At 31.9% G+C, this 21957-nt stretch overlaps 1 protein-coding gene across 1 annotated transcript in view; it reads left to right on the forward strand.

The window, feature by feature from the left end:
- Window positions 1-2073: 2073 nt before the first annotated feature.
- The window catches only part of Rpn13 (regulatory particle non-ATPase 13), a 306135-nt gene continuing 286251 nt past the window's right edge, over window positions 2074-21957 (forward strand). The window contains exon 1 of the mRNA XM_085191007.1: window positions 2074-2084. The gene's annotated coding sequence lies outside the window, so the exon portion shown is untranslated. The remainder of the gene's footprint in view (window positions 2085-21957) is intronic.

The following is a 21957-nucleotide window of genomic DNA, read 5'->3' on the forward strand; positions in this document are numbered from 1 at the left end:
TATTATAGATATTAAATAAAACTATTAAAGGATGCTTCTTCTTTATAATTTCCCTCCAAATAATTTTCACATGGGAATATACAATAGATATATTACATTATGAGAGTAAAAGTAAACAACAGAGACATACAATGCTGGATGAGAAAGCCTGTTATTGATGAAAGAGAGCTTTCATTTGTTATTCCAGCACCTGTCTGCTTTTACTTATTTTGATTCAGTTTGTACAGTTGAGTAAAAAACGTATGTTTGCATTTCATATAGCATAAAAATACTTTTGAATTACATAATATTTCTTTAAATATCTTTGAAAATGAAATTTCGAGAATATTACTGGCATCGTTTAAATTTTACTCGTCACATTATCACTCTACCTCTATATATAAAAATGTAATATTAAAACATGTGACTATAACGCGACGGTTGTATATTCGATTTCGATTATTTATTAATATTTTCATTTTAGCGCTCTGGTAACAAAAAAATTTGAATGATTGTTATAATTGTAAAAGAATTGTCAATATTAGGGTAGTTTACAAAAAGTAAAATAATAATACCCACATAATTATTTATAAAAGAGGAGGGCTATATTGACGTTTTTGATGGGTTGAGTCATTACGTCGTTGCCTACCTCTCGTAAGGTGTAAAATTATGACGGTGTTTAAGTATTTAAAATCGATGTCACTGCTGAAACTATGCGTTAAAAGAACGTTTATAAGTGTGAATAAGTGTTAAGTGTTATAAAAACAGTGTCAAGTGTGCGGTGTAGGAAGTTGTAAAGTGTACAGGTATCTGTGAAAAAGGAACAATAAATTATGGTTACAAATGTCAGCCACGCAGCGGCTCTTCAAAAGAAGACAATGAAAATCGTCTTGGTTGAAGTAAGCATCGTTATGGAGGTATGAGCATTTTATTAATAGTAACAGTAATATTAGTTCTCAAATAATAACAATATATATAATAACAATATTCCAATAAAATATTTACAATTATATAACGCTCATTGAAGACATCTACTTACTAATATTTACCTTAAAAAAAAAGTAATAACAAATTGTTGCATATAGGTAGGTAGTACCAAAAACGCAAGAGGATAATCAACCAATTGCAACAGAAATAAAAAATGCAAGTCAGGAAATGCGTTACGGTTCGTTAAACAACAAAAGATATCGATTCTTATTCATTACTTATAGTAGCTCGTTTTATTCGAATTTGTGCAGCTTTTATTATGTGTATTTTATTAAAATGAGCTTAGAATTTAATTTAAAGGTAGTAAGGTACAAAAGCTTAGAGTTTTCTCAAGACAAATTATATTTTACCCATAGTAGTTTAATTTCTTAGATAGATTTATTTACATAATTATAATAATAAAATACTATTTTTTACTTAGTTTTTAAAACCTTAAGTATGTTGTTTTCATGAATGTTATTTATTTAATTATATTTTAGTAATGCCTTGTGAGCTTGTGCCAATTCCAGTGTAAAGCTCCACAAATTATTTAACGGAGGGTTAACAAATTGCCGTCTAATGGTTGAGAAGTTTGATGCATGAGAATTGGAACCACGTCCCAATAACCCATTTTAGTAGGAGTTTGAGGCGATTACCCGTATGTTGGGTTTACCAGAGATTATTCGACAAAATATGGGGTTAATGCCTAAATTACTATGTAGGTACTTTACACCGATATCTGAAGCAAATAAAAATGTGTAGTTAGAATGAAAATAAGGCGATGAGCTAATAATTAATTGAATTTCTCTAAATATATATGTACAGAAACAGATATCTGAGAAAACAAAATTTAGAACATTAAACAAAACATATAAAAAATGTGTTTTTTTTTTCAAATCACTATTAGATAAATGTCAAATACCTATTTTCAATTTCATTTGTGCCTTTCAATAAGGCCGAGTATTAAACGAGGAAGCAATGGACGGAAGAAAGTAAACAAATTGTCTCTTTGTTCATTTAATGGAGGAATATTGAGTCCATTCTTCTAGATAATTTTGAATTCCAATATCCGCATTCCGTTACAAATATTCTTCGGGAATTGTACCAGTTTATGGTTACGGCGATAGGCGCATTATTATTGAAGTTTTGTATTGACATTGTAGGAATACAAAATCATCATCATCAGAATGCAATTTGGATACGTTCTTCCACTAGTATTACACGGAGTCCTGGGCGGCTGTGATTTCTTACCATCAGGTGACCTGTATGCTCATTTGGGTAAATAATATCTTCACACAACTCCCACGCCAGGCGGGTTCGAACCTCGTGATAACATGGAGAAGTTATATATTTTTCATCATAACAATATAAGCATGTATTATTATTATTAATATAGAATATCGATCTCTCAAAAGGTATTTATTGCTATAGAATTTTTCATTACGTTTGCAAAGTGGACAAAGGTACGACCCTCGTCATCGTCTCTTTAGGTGGAGTGCGCCACAAAGATATAAGTACTTTTGAAATAAAACGCGTTTTCCTTATTAAATTTTATGTAAACCAATACAACAACACAATACTCGTATACTCATTTTACTCGTTTTCAGGTGTTTTGGCTTTTTGGCTGACACCTGACAATATGAACCAAAAGATATCTTTTGGTTCATTAATTTTTTTCAACAACATTTTAATTTATCAATTATTGCGCTTCAATCGTTTATTCTATGCTTATTTATAGTTTTCAAATAATTTGAAGTCAGTCGTAGTTCAGGGGCACAAGTGTATAACTGTAAGCGCGACAGGTTGCTAGTTCGATTCCCACTCGAGGGAATAAAAAAATAATATATTCAATTCTTCATTGGTGTAGAGCGTGAACTTACCGCCGCCCTTTGCCTTGACACCAGAGCGAAGAAAATGGAAATATAAATTTAAATAAATATTTCATTTCCTCGAGTGGGGATCGACCCCACAACCAGTCGGTTTACAGTCACTCTTTGTGCCCCTGCACCACAACTGGCCTACAAATATTTTATTTATAAACTGCTTAATTATATACATACACTTCAATTAAAATTAATAGCTTTTATATTTATTAAGAAAATATTATTTAAAAACATATCTTCTATAAAATAAAGTGAGGAAAATAAAAAGAACATTCGAATGAATTTGACATTGTCATCTCAACAAGAAAATGATACTTAGAAAATATTTGATATTATTTTTAAAGAATATCTGTTACTTTGGTAAACAAATTGTGACTGAGGCGAGTAGGTATACGAGTATTGCTTACATCCCGATGATCATAAAACATAATATAGAATCGGTAAGTCACCCGCCCGCCGCGAGGGACACACCTCTGAAAATTCAATTACTTACTTTACGAATTTGAAAGTATCGAGAACTTATATATATATTGTTAGTGTATTTCGATATTTCCCTATGCTTCGTAATATGAACCAACTGATGTGTATACATAAAAATAAAATTGAAGTGTCTGTCTGTGATTTTAAAATAATCGTGTTTTTGCATGATGTGCAGACGTCGCCACAGGTATGGGTTAAATTTTGAGTATTTTAAAATGTTTCCTAAAAGTATTTTTTTCTTTTATACACGTATCTATTTTTTAAAAATACTTATACACATTGTTAATACATTACAGTCTTCTCTCAGTAACAGTCTCTATACAATATTTAGGGTAGATATAATCTATTATTCCCGAAAAAACAACCTGGATTACAATTTGTGAGAACACGAAAATATTCTTGTTTATAAAGAAATCTTGTTTTATCCATGTTAAAGTAAAAATAGGAAATAATATAGCCGTGCTTGGAAATGAAATGAACTTCCACGAAGGTGTTATCAATCCCCACACAAAATTTATTTACATGTTTTAGAAAGAAAGAATCTGAACAATGTCTATATAGATATACATATATACATATGCAGGTTAGCAATTTCTCCATTTATCTCTCCTTCACCCCAATGAACACGCCTCACTAAATTACATTTTAAAAGTTTGGGCTCCGTCTAGACATGTTTGAAAATAATTATTCTTAGTATTTATTTATTATTTTATATAACTTCATGTAAAATAGGATATAAACGTTGAAATTCAACCAACATTTCCAAAAAAATCGATTATTTTTATAATAACTGTTTTAATCACGACGATAATAATAACTTACAATAACTATTAATTTCCACAGTAGAGACTGCCTACAATAGAAAAGAAATAGAAATTATTTTCAAAGTTACATTGAATTCTATCTCAGTTCAGCCAAGCATAAATAAATATTTACAGTACAAAAATATTTTTCTTTGTCGTTGTTTGCTAAAAATATAATATTGTCTTTAACTATTGTGACAAATAGGTGAACTGTTTACCTGCTGCTAGCCATAAAATATGCTGGTGTGCTCTGAAAATTCAATTATAGGTGCTGTAAATTTTCACCTACCATATGCAGGTGCTATATATAATATTTGTATTTATTGCATTGCTTGTATGCGAAATATGTATATAATCTAAGTTTAGAATTGATTTACTATGAACGACGGTGTAATAAATTTAAATGGTAAACGTAGAATTATAATTATTTGTAATTTATTATATTTTTTAAAATTTAATACAAGAATATTAATTGTTGTAAAATGGGGAACGGAGTATCTTAACACTAGACACTATTTTGTTATTAAGTTTGCATCGTTCTAATAAAACATAAGATGTTATTTGAGTAAAACAAAGCATACATACCTATATAAAGTTTGTAGTTTTCTTATAGGATAAGTTACATATGCCAAAAATATTTTTACATTTCCTGTAATTTCTAATTTTATTTCTCTGGAGAATTGTTCAAAACTTGTAATAATAACATACATTTTGTATGTATTCTGTATTGACAACAATCGGTTTTAATTAAACAACAACAACAACAAACAACAGAATTAACTATTAGCAACACAGAATGGAAGACAGATTATAAATGCCACCAGCATACATACCTTAACAATTGAATGTCCACAGCAATATGTACACACGTTTAATTAAGTCCCTCAGGTGATAAACTAAAATATATTATATGAAGTTATTACGTTCATAAATTAATTAATATATTAGGTACCACTGCCATCTACATAGATTAATTTAAAAATATAGTTTTTTATTTTATTTTCTTAACCTCACACTATATCCTACATTATAGTAGGTTAAGTAGGCAGAGGTAGGAACCTAGTGTTGAGACATTTCCCCACTGTCCGCCGATTTTTCTAGGCATTGCGTGTGAAGTTGCGGAACTCAACGCAGCGGTCAATTCATATTCGTGGTATTTCTGTTTTTTTTTTAGTTTTATATTAAAAAACCGGACAAGCGCGAGTCGGGCTCGCCCACCGAGGGTACCGTACAAAATTGGAGGTTTTGAGCTTTTTATAAAACTTAGGTTTGGCTGGACCCGAACCCTTTCATCTGATACCTCACTTGAAGCCGCTAGGGCTTTAATATCAAATTTTCCCCCATTTTTAAGCCTATTATTTTTTAGGATTTACCCATAAATGTATAGTTTTTATATTTTTTCCAGAATAACTACTACATGTAGATGCTAGCTACCAAATTTCATAATTCTAGGTCAACTGGAAGTACCCTATGAATTTTGATTCCCTTCATAGTGTCAAAATACGCATTTTTTGCGACATAAACGGCCATATCTTTTTCCTAATTTAATATAGAAATAAGTTTTATCAGGAAATCATGGGGCCATAGATCTGAGTATATGGTTTGAACCCGATATCTCCAAGCGTTCCTAAGATAAAGAGTCTTGACAGATAGACAGACGGACGGACAACAAGGTGATCTTAAAAGATTTCCTCCTTTCCTATAAGATTTTTTTCTTTTGAGGTACGGAACCCTAAAAATTGGCAAAACGTTTATACAAAATGTGTGGTGTAAGTTACGTATTTGTTAGTTATTAATGTGAAACCACTGTATTGCTAATTGCTATACGTCGGTTTACTGTTCCATTGCACCGCAATATTTTTATTAATGTTTTTGTTAATTAAAGTGCTTCCATTTGCGCTATAGCACTGCTTTTATAAAATTATCCGCAAATATGCTGTTCATAAACATTCAAGTAATATATCCAACAACAATTCTTTTTTTTTTAAATTATATTTTCGAGTTCAAAATATTGGTTATGAATTTGACTAGCAATTGAACTTTGTATTCCACCACTTTTTGTAAGAAGAGTAAAGGTATATATTAATCCATACCTTTATTATAAATTCGAAAGTAACTCTGTCTGTCTGCCTGTCTGTCTGTCTGTCTGTCTGTCTTTTACGCAATCAGGCCCAGACCGCTAATTTAATTGTGATAAAATACTCATATAGTGATACTTGAGGCTCCCGGGATGAACATAGGATACTTTATTTTCTCATATCCTATCCTATCCTATATCTTATAAAACAAAGTCGCTTTTTGTGTCTGTCTGAACTTTCTAACTCTTCTTCTTCTAAACCACCCAACGGATTTGGATGCGGTTTTCACCATTAGGTCGAGTATTTCTCAGGGAAGGTTTATATATAGTTTATTATTTGTACATTCTTATGTAAATTAACATAAATACGATAAATGTGTATAAAGTCCTACCCGCTGAGACACTTTGGCGCATGCGCTGCTTTAATGGTAAATACTACATGAAAAAAATGTACTGGAGTATTGTTCCTCTTAATAAGATCTACAAAAAAGTCCGCGATGACATATTCGTATCTTTTAAGAATAACGTGTAGTGACCATATTTCTGTCTAAAAATAGTAATTTCAATATATTTTTTATTGTGAGGGATATTTCTCCATAATGGTATTAATCCTTATCCTTTAAAATACTTTATTAAATTTCTACGTTAAACGAAGATAAAATTTGCTTTTTAAACTATTTCGAAATTGCGAATAGTTTTAGAGAAAAACGCATTTAATTATTGACACATCACGCCGTTCAGACATCAACTGTATCGAGTCAAGTTTCACTTATCCCTTACTCTCAGCATATAAATAAGTATATTAGTTGGCCATTTAATGTAGATCAAAACTGTCTTTTCTGTTTTTCATTTTAATAAGTACTTTAGAAGTTGTTACAATATCAAAAAATCCTTGCTGCGAAACGCGCCTCGCGACGTTATGCTCATACAAGCGAGTCCGCCGCGTCCGCCTTACACGCATCGGTGGTTCAGTGGTAGAATGCTCGCCTGCCACGCGGGCAGCCCGGGTTCAATTCCCGGCCGACGCATTCTATTTAATTTTCGTCACAGGCAGCCACGTAGTGCTTGCTTTTCATCAGGGACAGAATACCCTCTTCAGCATTAACCATAAGCTCGAAAAAAAAACCCGCCTGCCTTTATAGCAACGAAGATTCAGATGCGTTTGTACGTATTGGATAATACGAGTTGAATGTATTATTTAATGTCATTTAACTATCTAAAAATAGTAATTTAAATATATTTTATAAATACTTGAAATGATTAGTATCACAGATATAAAATTACGGTACCTACTAAAAAATCCTTGCTGTGTAAAACAATTGGAAAATCCTTATTGAAACTACGAAAATGCGGGTTGCATTAGGGTTTAATTAATCTTCACATTATCTTACTTACGTGCTTTGCAAACATACATTATATGAATAATCCAGTAGTAAAAGCGGGCGAAGCCGCAATAGGGTCGCTAGTTTGTAATATTTTCGATATATATCAATATATTAAAATACTTATTAATTTGACATGTAATTTATTATGTATTAAGTAAGTACGGTTAAAAAGATTTAAAGGGCTAGAAAGTGTTTTTTTAGGCGTTTTTTAAAGGTAAGGAACGTTTTTGAATTCCTAACAATCAAGGGCAGGGCGTTCCATAAGTGACACGCAGCAATTGTAAATGAATCACTATAAAATGACGAGGAATGTTGTGGAATTTTTAGCGCCAGACTATAGTCGGATCGCAGACGTCGAGGATGTGAGCGGCCCAAAAATTCAAATCGTTCCTTTAGGTACGGAGGAGAAGTTGGATTGAACAGAATACAGTAAAGAAGATGAAGTATGTGAGTATTCCTACGAAGCCGGATAGGGAGCCACTTGAGCTTTTTTCGGAAGTCGGAAATGTGATCATATTTACGTAGACCAAATATGAATCGTATACACACATTTTGAAGACGCTCAAGCTTATTTAATTGCTCCTCTCTTAGATCAAGATAACAAAGATCAGCATAATCGAGAATCGGTAAAAGGAGAGTATTTGCTAACGCAATCTTGGTAGGTATAGGGAGAAAATTGCGTAACCGTTTAAGAGATCCCAGTGACGCAAACATCTTTCTGCTCACCTCACATAGCTGTGAGTCCCAAGATATGTTTTGATCCAAGATGATGCCCAGATCTTTCACAGATTTACTGTAAGGTATACTGACACCGTCAAGAAAAACAGGTGGTAAATTTAATAAGTTAATTTTGGATATAAGTTTTCCACTACCAACTATAATGAGCTGCGTTTTTATCGGATTCAGTCGCAAACCAAATGACTTACTCCAAGCGCATATTTTCTCCAAGCTTTCATTTATTGCTTTTATAGCAAAGGGTAAATCCGGCAGTTTGGCTTGATGGTAGATTTGGAGATCATCTGCATACAAATGGTAGAGAGAAGAAACGTGCTGAGAAATAGTATTAATAAATATAGAAAATAACAAGGGAGATAACACGCCACCCTGCGGAACGCCGGCTACTACAGGACACCAGTCAGAGTGTGAATCCTGAATTCGTATGCGTTGCCGACGCCCAGACAGGTAACTATGAAACCAGTCAATTGCGTTAGGAGATATGTTAAGTGACCTGAGAGTAGCGAGCATGATATCGAAATCTACAGAACCAAAGGCATTACTGAAGTCAAGCAAAACGAGGAGTGTATATATAATGTTAGGTCACTATCTTCACAAGAACGAAAAAAAAATGAATAAAATAAATAAATAAATAAATAAATAAATAGATAAATAAATAAATAAAAAAAAAATAAAAATAAAAAAAAATGGCTGGACAGTACGTGGACAAAGATGGTGACGTTACCTGAATAGATATATACCCAGGACAGAAAGAGATGACAATCCTTGGAAGAGGCCTTTACCTGAGGGGGGTTCCTAATTAACGCAATTTAGAAATATTATTTTTTATTAAAACAGAAAGAATAGAATAGTAAAAATTTAATAGAAGTTAGTTTATTTCATAAATTAAAAAAAAATTGTAAAATTCACTGTAAAAATTTTGTTACATTGGAAAATAAAAGGCTTTTTTATTATTATTTTTTTTTATTTATTATTTTATTTATGTTTATAACAACCGCCGTTGCTAAGCAACGATTTGCAAAGTTTGTTGTTAGAAAACGTCACCCAAAATGAGCTTGCTTAACGCATCTGTCTATTGAAAACTGAAAATAATTTCATAAATATATTTAATAAATATTCGTATAGTTCAAGCGGGCGTAGCCGCGTACGGGTCCACTAGTATATATATATAGATTTAATTGTAAATTTATTGTATACGTGTAATTCTATTCAGAACGATGCGACTGATAATTTGGAATTTTATTTACTTAAAAAGTTCCTAAATAAAAATATATACACATACATAAAAAAAACTTGACTTGCTGCTATTAAGTACATCTACATATATTTGATTTTATTTGCTAATAAATTTTAAACTCTTCGATTTGATTTCAAAATTGTTATCGATAGTTTTATACGTCAATAATTCTAATATTGATAGGGTCGTGGGTGACAGATATCCACTCAGATATGTAGTAATTTAATCTAAGTTACTCGCTTATTGATGTCACTGGATACGGCTGTTAGTGCGTGATAAACAATTTAAAATACCATTATGATATTTAAACCTGTTTATATAGATGTTTTTATATGCACATCAAACATGCTCTAATGAAGGGATAAAATTCCAGTTCCATGTTTATTACTCGACTGTATCAGATGGAGGAAATAAATACTTAATATTTGAAATGTTTTGAAATTCAATAATAATAAAATATATATATTTTTACTATATTTTTCAATAGCAAATTACAAAATGGTCTGTATATTATATAAATAATTAATAGCATTAAACGGTCCCGAGCAACTTTGATTCATTTAGACGTAATCCGCCATCGGCGCTCCACCTCGTACTATCTCATTAGATGGCTAATTTGTTTAGGGATCTCTGAAGGGATTGAAACATTGTGAATTCAGTTTTGTTTGATGGGTCTTTGTTGAATCTGTTTTTCAATTTTAATATATTCTAAAAAGAAAGTAATAAATTAATGGCAAAATGAGACCAGTCGTGGTGCAGGGGTACAAAGCGTGACTATACACTCGACTGGTGGTGCGTTAGATCCCCATTCGAGGAAATGAAATATTTATTTAAATTATATTTCCATTTTCTTCGCTCTGGTGTCGAGGCAAAGCGCGGTGTCGAGTTCCACCAGAATTCGGTGGAAAGTGGGGAAAATTCCCTCTGTCTACCGTGCCAAGTGCAGGATACAGTGTGAAGCTGATATACGAAATCAATAAGGCCTCTCGTTTAGTAACGTTACCTGGTATTTAAAATTAAAATATGTAGAAAAGAAATGACGTAAAAAATTTCAATAAGTGATTAAAATCACTTTTATGTGGTAAGACACAGATACACACGATGATACTGGGAGAAGGTCACGTTAAAAGCCTCCCGGAGGGCATGTAAGATGGCCATCTCGGAGGGTATGGCGAAAGAGGTATGCAAGCTTCTCGGCTAGGGCGTAAACAACACCACAACACGCCCTGTAAAAAATCTATGTCCAGGCGAACGCAAACTTATTGTATTTCTTGCTAATAAAACACGTCCCTACTAAACTGAAACTGTAGCTCGTCTACAAACTATCTAGATCTACCAAGCTAGCCTTGTGGCGCTAATTTGCATGTAAAAACAGAGCTCGAGAGATATTTTGCCTTAGTGGTTTCGTTTATTTCGTGCCTCATGCATCTAAAGGTCGAAAACGTTGTTATTAATCAATGTAGTAATTAAATTTTACATTTAGTTCTTTATTAGAAATTAATCTATAGATAAATTGCTTAAAATATCTGTTAGTGATTTCAAAATAATCGTATGTTTTTTTTGGAGGGCATATATGTAGTTATTTACGCGATCATTATTGTTACTAAAACAAATAATCAATATTGAAATTATTTGCCTGTTTTTATATTTGTCCGGCCTTATCTCAGTAATAGCTGGATCTAATTTTATGAGACTTTCATTGAAAGATAGAGGGGGTTATCGAACAACATATTGGCTAATTTTATTTTATTTTTAATAGTTAACTCTAGTTAAATAGAAAATATGGAAAAAAATATTTTTCATATTTAAAATAACTATTAAGAATAATTAAAATGAACTACAAATAAAAAAAATAATATATATATATATTAAAAAGTAAAGCTTAAACATCAGTAGGAGAATGAATAATAATATATTAATTACAATTTCATTGCTCAAAACGAACATCCAGAGCAGACAACTCGTAAAGATGAAGTTTAATATGTTTGGCATCTATTCTGTGCTTTGCCAAGTAACTTCCACAGCTTCGTGCATAAGCCTTATGCTAGTACCTTTATGCTGAATATATTGAAATCATCATCGTCGTACATCGTCAAATAGCTTCTAATAACGACTTCAAATGCTATTTCGGTGTTTATTTGTACGAAGGCTTAAAAAAACGTAATTTATAATAAATATATTGAGAAAACCATATTTCTAGGTATGTTTTAACTTGACATCTTCAAATTTCTCTTTTTCTGCAATGGAGTTCATGTTCATGCTATAATTCTTTTGAAACTAAAAAGATTTTTTAATTTTATGGCTTTTCAGTCATTACAAATACGGATTTCAGCAAAGACATTTTCTGAAAAACAAAATATCTAAATAAATATGTATTATCTACAAATATAAGTAATTCATTACTAAGTTAAGTAACGTATAAAATTCTTGGTACAGGTAAATCGCGTTTGTTCCACGAGTTTAAATAATATTTACTTACGCTTAACGTTGGATAGCTTAAATAATTCTAATAACTAAAATAAACTCTCTCAAGCTCCGAAGCCAGGCAAAATTATTTGTTTGGGTCCCAAAACAAACAAGCGGGAACTTGTGTAAAATTTGCAACTCCTACACACATATTTAGCCTCAGAGAAGGCTAAGTAACATTACGTTTAATAGGCTCTTAATGACATTAAGAAAACGCTAGCGACAATGTCGTGTTGAGTTAGAGTTAGCGAGGGACGGGCCGGTCATAATTAAGTTTTCGATGGAGCTGAAATGTGGTTCCAGTGCAAACAGCGGGCCCCGGACTTGTTCACAACATTTTATCGTACCCAGCCATTAGTAAAATTCGGTCCTTCTAATTGAATGTAGAATATATTTTGTATATTGATCGTCGATTATGGTAAACATTCAATATTAGACTCGCTTCGCTTTTGTGTTGGCGGAAATTGTAGAAAGTTACTGTGTTCTATGTAAACAAAAAAACATCGTCTGCCGTTTGTATAAATGTATATTATAAATACTACTTGCATTATAATAGACTTTATTTATCTATAATGCACATATGTGAGGCACAGAACGGATCGATGATGTAGTTTTTGAAACATTACACTTATTATATTATACAAAAAAGTATTTATAACAGGTTAACCTGCTTTCGTAAAACATAATTGAGAGAGAGAGAGAATTAAAAGATGATTCTGTAATAGAAAGATGTTTTTCGCTTAGAAAATTATGTAGTTTTAATAACAGATGCATAAATTATATTAAGTCATTATATTAAACGCCACCAGTTGTGGGTTTGATCCCCACTCGAGGAAATAAAACATTTGTTCATATTTCATTTTCATTTTCTACGCTCTGGAGTCGAGGCAAGATGCGGTGTTGAGTTCCGCCACTCAACACGCAATGCCTGCAGAATTCGGCGGAAAGTGGGGAATGGAATATCTTAGCACTAAGTTACATCTGCCCACCCTGCTGTATGTGGGATATAGCGTGAAGCTAATAAATTACTTATATTATATACAAAATGAAAATATTTACATGTATACATATATAAATAAAATTTTATTTAAACTTTAAATTTATTTTAGTGCAGCTCTTAATTTAGTAATAATAAGTTACCATAACATTATAACTGTTGTCGGCAGAAACGAACCCGAACAAGCGAATGCGACCGCAATATACGAATGGCCAAAATTAAACCGCTTTGGTAGTTAACCAAAAGTATTTACTTAATTTTCAGTTAAATTTTGACGCTAATTTCACATTATAACTAGCGGTGAGTTTGTTTATTAAAATAAATTTGAATTACAATCATTTTGTGTTTAGTATAATTTTATGCTGCATTAAATTTAAGTTTTAATCAAATATAAGCTTTAACAAATATTAATTCATAGATTATGCTAACTAAAACATAATGTTTCGTTTATGTTGGAATATGTGTTTATGTGTTTTTTAGATTTTCACTGACAGAATAAATAGAACGTATAAAAATGCGTGAACGTATGGTTTAGCGTTCAGAGTGCTTGGATGGTTGCCCAGAGGCGCTGGTTGCCTGTCGAGGCAAATGAGGCGTGACTCAACGCCGCGCTTGCCTAGACACCAGATCGAAAAGATGAAAATATTTAATATTTCATTTCCTCGAGTGGGAATCGAACTAACAACCTGTCGCATTGACAGTCACACATTAATTAAGCTTAAAAGGCTGGCCTCAAAGTAATTGAGTTTAAAATTAATTATTAATTGAATACATCCTTCAAATATAAGCCCATAGTTGCTACGACGTATCATAAATTTATAGCTTAGAGCTCCACAGGAGTTGTGCGGAGTATTAGTAAGTCAGTTTAATAAGATCTAACTGCGCCCACATAGCTGAGATGTCTTATCGAGTTAGGTTATTCTCATGGAGATATTCGATGGAGTTTCGTTATTATTTTAGTGCAAATAAGCGATAGTTTATTTTAACTTGTTATTATCATTAAATGATTAGTTAAAGACGAGAATTATCTTGTGAATTGTTTTACTTGTTTATCAAATATCATCGAACCATAACACTAGGTTCCCAGGTTCCTTATGCCTAACCTGCTATGTGCGGGCAATAAATATATTACGCTATGATCCCGTATAAGCAAAGTAATGCAACGGCTGAATAGAATGCATAACTTTGAAGCTTAATGCGATCGTTGTTACAGTGTCGGCCATTTAAAAACTAATATAATAGTAATACTTTTATTAAAATACATGTACGAGTATATAAACCAATGCAGTATTTTTAACGAATTCGTGAAATTTATAAATGGGATAGCCTCTGATTGTAATCCACAGGCGTAAGTTGTGGGTTCGATACCTGCTCAGGTGAATGATTATATTGTGTATTTAAATTGTTTTCATTTGCGTAATATTTTACGTTTGATAAACAATTAAATTCAATATAATAATAAGTTAGACTGCAGCTAAATAAGTACTTAAATATCGCGACAAGCTTTTATATCATACTAGCGGCCCGCTCGCGGTTACACCCGCGTGAACTATGTTATTATTAATTTCTGTCTCCATGACTACGTCCTAGTGACGACGATGCAAAATTTGAGACTTCTAGCATTTGTAGTAACGAAGTTTCATACAAACTTTCGACCCCAAAAACAACCCCTTAGAAATTGAATATTACAAATTCCCGTCTTAGTGAGCACCTACGTCCTATAAGTTACTCCTATGCAAAATTTGAGATTCCTAGCACATGTACTTTCTGAGATTTCGTGATGAGTGAGTGACCTTTCGATTTTATATATATAGATAAACGTTTTAGTTGATAGTGAAAGTATTAAAGGAAAAATCTATTTTATACTCTTCTGTATTTAAATAAAAACTTACTAAGCGCTACGGTCTCTACATACCTCTTTCGCCTCATCCACTGTCATCAACCTCTTCCTACATGCCCTCCGGGGCCGACTTACTACGGAATAACTCCAATTTCTATTGCCTTTAAAAAATATGCACAAATAAATAAAAGCAGATAAAACGACAATATTTTTATTTTGTACAAAACATTTGTAGTAAATAAGCGAAAAAGCACAACAACGAAGCACTTCTGTATTTTCTGTTAATTAATCAAATCAGTTTCAACATTCGTCTCTCTAAAATTAAAAATACGAGTATAATTACCGTATGTACAGTCGTATACAAACGTGTATTTTTAAATTTTCGTATTGTATTTGCATTTGGGAGCTCGATATGAGCGCTCGCGTTAATAAACCAGCGCTCTCTTGAGACTTTTCCTGTGTTATTGAGTCGATATTGGCTTGTAGTAGTTATATCTATTTGTGATTAGTTAGTCCCAAGATAGTTTCAGAATGAGAAGCGAATATGAGCGTTGTGGAATATTTTGTATGAATTTATTTTTTGTTGATTATAAGTTTAATTTTTATTTTATATTTTAATGTTAGCATTCTTCCTTTGTATTGCGATTTTTTTTCCGATGTCAAGAATAGTTAGAGTTAGAGTTAGTTAGTGGGAAGTGAAGTGTCTTAACACTAGGCTCTCTCTGCCTATCCTGCTTCACGTTAAGCTGAAAACAAAATGTTAGTCTAGGTATTTCAAATGAAATTATATTTGCGTAAACAATCTACTATATCTACCAAATAATCAAAGTTTATATAAGTAATTACTATTACTTCTCTAACTTTCATGAGCAATCAGTCTTTAGATTGGAAACTTAATTAAACTTGTTGTAAAATATTAAATACCGAATAGTAGACTAACTCACGTTTTGAGTACTTTTATATAAGAAATGAAAATAATATTATCTATTTGTTTTCATCAAATCTTAATTTACGAATTTTAACTGATTATATTTTTTGTTATTCGTAGCGTCATGGGATTGGTTGGCACGGGCCGAGACTTGCTGCTCTTCGGGATATCGCGTGTTAAGTGGCGGAATTCAACGCCGCGCTTATTCTTGTCACTTCAATCAAGAAAATTATTCATTTCCTTATGTGGCAATCAAACCACACGTCGCGTTTACAGACAGACACGAAATACACAAAAGAATAATAAATATATATAATTTTACCAAATTTTACCAAATTGTCATTCGAACATTCCATTTTGAACTGTTAAACACAATATTACGTTAATATCAATTGCAAAACGTCTCCTGACATTGTCTTAAATCCCATTAACATGGAGAATATAACCTTTTAGGCAGTCAGCCGAATTGTATTTAATCCATAGTGTCGTTATAAATGACTATCAACCGAAGGGTCTCCGTGTTGTTCTTATCCAACCCTGAGACGTCGTTGATACTTTCGCCTGCTCCGCGTAGATAAAGGCTAAGGAAGTATTAAACACAGATTATTGCGTATTTTCTCTACAATTTACATAAGTCAATACGTATTATGCTCCTTCAAATAGAATTTCAATGCCTTATTGGAATGTTATCTTCTATAGTTATAAAACGAATTCTATTACTTGTTTTATTGGACTAGCGGACGTACGCAGCTTCGCTTGCTTATTTAGAGGTGAATTTTAATAAACCATGAAACACGTGTTCAATGAAATCTATTTAAGAGTCTTAAATTTCAAATTTTATAAAAATCGGTGGCAATTTAGAAAAATTCCATACAAACTTTCAACCCCTATTTCACCCCTTTAGGGTTAAAATTTTTCAAAATTCCTTCTTAGTGGATGTCCAGATTACGAAAGTAAACATCTGTCCAAATTTCACGTTGCTACTATCAGTGATTACAACTGTGCGTACGTCTTACCTCAGTAAGTGAGGACAAGTCCTTTTATATATTAGGTAAGTTTATAAAAGACTTGCAAAAACTTACGGTGCTTGGAATATGTGTAAGTTAGCTATAGCCGGATTACTTTATGTACTGCAAATGTAATGAGTATGATGTTACTTTAATTTTTCATTGCGAAGCGAAGCGACGCGCCTACATGGAAAACTAGTAAATTATTATTTGGATAAATATTTATATGAAATTAAATAAAAAAAAGGTCAGATAAAGTGTGACTGTAAAATCGCATGGTTGTGGGTTCGATCCCCAATCGAGGAAATAAAATATTTATTTAGATTTACATTTTCATTTCTTCGCTCTCTGGCGTTAAGTTCCGCCACTCAACACACAATGAAAAGAATTCAGCGGAAAGTGGGGAATGGAGTGTCTTAACACTAGGTGTCCTCTGCTCCTGCTGTTTGCAGAATACAGAATTAAGTTGTAATTAAAAAAAAAATAGGCAATTAATTAGTGTTGCAATTAATTTCATACTTAAATTAAATACTTTTTACAATCAATTTGGAATCCCAATTACAATTCTAAAAAGAAGGTATTTTTTTCTTAACAGAAAAAAAATAGCTTTTTCTTGTATATGTATTGAAACAAAAACAAAATAATTAATTTCCTTCGAAATGTGTAAAAAAAACAATTGAACATTTTATCACAGCGAAGTTCTTTGCAAGGGAGCGAGAACCGTAAATGTTTGGGGTAAACAATGAGACCGCAATTTGTGGTGACATGGCTCTGTTGATGCAAATCAAAATACGACCAAATAAGATCATGATATTATTTTTTTTATTTATCAATGAATCGTATATAGAATATTTCCTTTCCGTTACGCCTATAAATAATTTATGATATTTATCAGTATTTAAAAATTAGGAAGTTAATTATTTTCCTTTCTATTTCATTATACTGTCTGCTCAGGCCTTTACTACAAATAGAAATTATTATTAATTATTACTACTATCGGTAAACGTTAAAATCAATAAAATACTTAATAGCGCTACCGTTATCCGTTTAATATTATAACCATGTTGTTAGAAATTGTATCGAATATATTTAAACTTTATATTAGTTCCACCGCAGGAAACCTAATTAGCAATACCCGGTCGCCGTTGTAACGTGTTGCAAATAAGCATACCGAACTTAATATGCTGTAAAACGAAGCTATTACTTAAGCAATCTGCACTTAAATATCCTCCACAAGTTCTACAATTGCAATTTATTAAATTTGGAACAATAGAAGTTAATTGTCGTGGCCAATTCGTGTCATGGCTAGGCCATTCGTGGCGCAGGGGCCAAAGTGTGACTGTTAATACGACTGGTTGTGGGTTCGATCCCCATTCGAGGAAATGAAAATGAAAATGAAATTAAATTTATATTTCCATTTCTTCGCTCTGGTGTCGAGGTAAAGCGTAATTGCATTATAATGAAGTATTGTTTTAGTATATTCTTACATAAGAATTAATTAATATAATTTTTTGGGTGGAGTTCAGTTCTGTCACTCACACACAATGTCATGAATTCGGGCAGAAAGCTGAAAACATAGCGTCTTGAATCTTGACGCCAGGTTCTCCCCGGCTAATCCGTGAAGCTATTTTCTTTTGAATTCACGCTATAGATTACAGAAAATGAGATCAGGTAAAAATGAACTACAAAATATAAAAGGCAAAGAATAAACATTTCGAAATTCATACACAACATATAAAGGTTGAAGAATAGAAATTCATTTTTTGAAAATAAATGTCTTTAATCTATCAAACGAAATAAAAATACTCGAGTTAGGTTTGTAGTTGACTATTTTATATTGTATTGGCCTTTGTATTTTTGAAGGTTTATCAAAAAATATAACGTCAGCATTTTTTTTAAAGTGTAGTATGGTTGACAAAAAATAGATCACCCAGAGCGATACAACCATTTTTTCGCATTTTAAGGGTTAGCGACTTTAAGTTGATAAAACGTTTTGTAACGTTTTTCATATTTTTTTATTTACTTCTATAACGTTTTATATATTGGCTTGTCCAATTGTAATTTTTTTTATATATCTCTCTGCATTTACTGTAATAGACAGACAAAATTTAGTGTATATTTACTCCGTTCTCGACGAATCTCCAACTTATATTCAAATAGATAATTAATTATGCCATATTATTTATGACTATATAATATAACACGATATGTGATGTTCTACGATAAATCAAACGTCATAAAATCAGTACACCATCATGTTAATGTTATTGGAAACCGTAAATAAAAGGAAAATTGCTATATCGTCTCTATGTGCGGGCGGCGGAGAGCCTTGGGTATACCCGTACTGCGCATAATGAAGATTTGTAGCTGGCAATAAAATACTATTGTGTGTCGTATCTCTTTGTATCGCCATTCACAAAGCCGGACACTGGAAGTCCGTGATTTCATTTCGTAGGAAAATTACCAGCATCCCGTTTAAGTTATTTATTAACTTGCCTGCTTTGTTTGGGTTAGGGATTTGCAAGCGGTTCTAATCGCGCGGTATTTATTCAGACGTAAATTCATATGATAACTCTTCATTATGAAACGTAAATTAAACCTGCATTACATTTTTAAATTAAAAAATATTATATTAAAAATACATAATAATAGGTTTTCTTTTTTAATCTGGGAAACTGGGAAAAAAGGCTTCGGTAGAACAATTGATTAAAAATAAAAATATTATTTATCTGTATGTAAAAATATGGATGGTTTATTATAAAAAAACATATTTTCATTCAATTGAAACTCTACAAAAAAATCATTAGTGTTTGTGGTATTTTTTGTACGAAACAAGCCCTGCATGTACTATGTTATATTCAATAAAACAAAGGTAAGCTGAAGTATTTTACACAATTTGTTAGCTCGCGGAGAACTTTCAACCCGAGTTTTAATTACAAGCGACATCAAGCAAATAGAGGTTCATAAAATGCTTTTCAAGTTGAAATATCACAGAAGGCAAATTGCAGTGAGCGAGTCGACAATTGAAAAGCTGATGTCTGTCCCCTGCAATGGTATGACTGTGCATTAACGATTATTTCCAGTGGAAGCGAACTTTGCAATATGCTGGGGTTAGATTTATGTATATAATTTATTAAATCTCTAAATTAATGCCTAAGTATTAATTAATCCATTAATTTAATCCTTACTTATATTATATAAATATCATGCGTATTTTATGATATGTGAACTGAAAGCATATAAGCATACGGTATTATATCAATTGATTGAAACAATTTGTATGTTTATTTTTGTATTTCAACTTTTCAATTAATTTAAAAGGAAATATGTTTTAAATATTAATTTGAACTAATATCAGTCGATGGAAATGAACCTAAAAGTGATATTGTTAAAATTATTTCACGATTTAAAACTATAATAACAGTTTTGTCTTAACGTGTGATTTAAGGGATTTGTATAATGTCTAAAGTTGGCAATATCTGCAGTAACTGCGCCTTGCTGAGCGTGCCGAGTAAATAATGATGTTGCAACGCGAACTCAGCTACATGCGGAGCAGGCAGCGTCGTAATGTAATATTAAAGCGACCGCACGCTCGCGGGTGATAGGCGAGACGCGGAGGCCTAATTGACATATTAACTAGATCATAATCTATTATAGAGTAATCAGCATCAGCTTGGTAGGCGGAGGGAACCTAATGTTAAGACACTCCGTTCCCCGCTTTTTGCTGAATTTTTCGGCTTTTGCTTTGATCGAACCCACAACCGCCGCGTTACAGTCGCACCTTTGCGAACTAACGACGGTTGCTATCAGTAAACACAAGTTATAGATGGAACCTGTCATTTTTATGTATACCCAAAGAGGTAATATTTTGTATTTTTAACCGACTTCTGTAAGAAAAGGAGTTTTTTTACAGAAGTCGGTTTTGAAAAGGAGTTTTTTTTGTCAAATTTGAGACATAAATACGTATTTTATGCTACATTAATATGAAATATGGAACAGTTAAAAATACCAGCCATTTAATTTAAATATGATGTAACGACACCATAGCCTGACATTTATACTGACGTTGGAATAAATCTGAATTTGCGTGACATATAGAACAATAATAAACTTTACAGAATCACCTCATTTTATAAACATGATGTATTTTGTATAATATAGAAAATTACATTAATGAAAATATTTCACAATAATTAAGGCATATATAAATTAGGAATTAAGTATGATATAATTTATTTTAATTTATTTTATTTTATAATTTATTTAAGTATATATCTATATATGTCGTAAAGGCAAGTTTGCAGTGAGTTAAGTAAGTAAATCAGCGAAATTATTATCTTAAAAAATATTTTAAATAATATTTACTGTCGTATTTTATAGAAATGGAACATTCAAAACGTACCGCAAGATTTTAATTAAAATGTTTGAATAAAGTACAAGAGAATTTTAACAGGATTATTAAGGAAAAGTGAAAACATTAATATTAAGTGAAATTACATTGGTAAGATTTTTTCTAGAGAATTATAAATTGTAAACGTTATTATAAAAAACCCGGTAAAGCGACAGTCGAGCTCGCCCACCGATGATTCCGTACAAAAATTGGTGGTTTTGAATTTTTTTCTGATATCTCCCTTGAACCAGCAGCTTTAATACCAAATTTGACCCCGTTTTAATGCTATTTTTTTGTAGGATTTAACCGCAAATCTGTAGATTTTTTAACTAGTCTACCTGTAGATGCTAACTGTAAAATTTCATAATTCTAGGTTAACCAAAAGTACCCTATTAATTTTGTTTCCCTTTTTCGAAATACGCGTTTTTTGCTATTTCTTATTATCATAGTTTGTTGAATGGGTCCACTTGAAGTAGCTTTGATTACGAGGCGATTTACAAACAAAATACAGCAATAACGATGCATCCATCAACGCTGGCATCTTTTAATTGCGTTGACTTTGAGGCTTAATTTTTTCTGTGTTCTAAGGGACTGTAGACATGGATATTTGATATTCCTCTAAGCTAAATTCTACCATCCACAAAGTGATCTAATAAGGATTCCGTTTTTTGCTTTTGAGGTACGAAACCCTAAAGATGACGACTTGATTTGGATTGTTGATTTTATTATGTAGTGTTTAGACATATATACATTCTTACAGCAAACACTATGTATAGTATAGATC

The sequence above is a fragment of the Heliconius melpomene genome, chromosome 10 (genome assembly GCF_056956725.1).
Source record: "Heliconius melpomene rosina isolate 202511_hmr_F chromosome 10, ASM5695672v1, whole genome shotgun sequence".
In the NCBI taxonomy this organism is placed as follows: Eukaryota; Metazoa; Arthropoda; class Insecta; order Lepidoptera; family Nymphalidae; genus Heliconius; species Heliconius melpomene.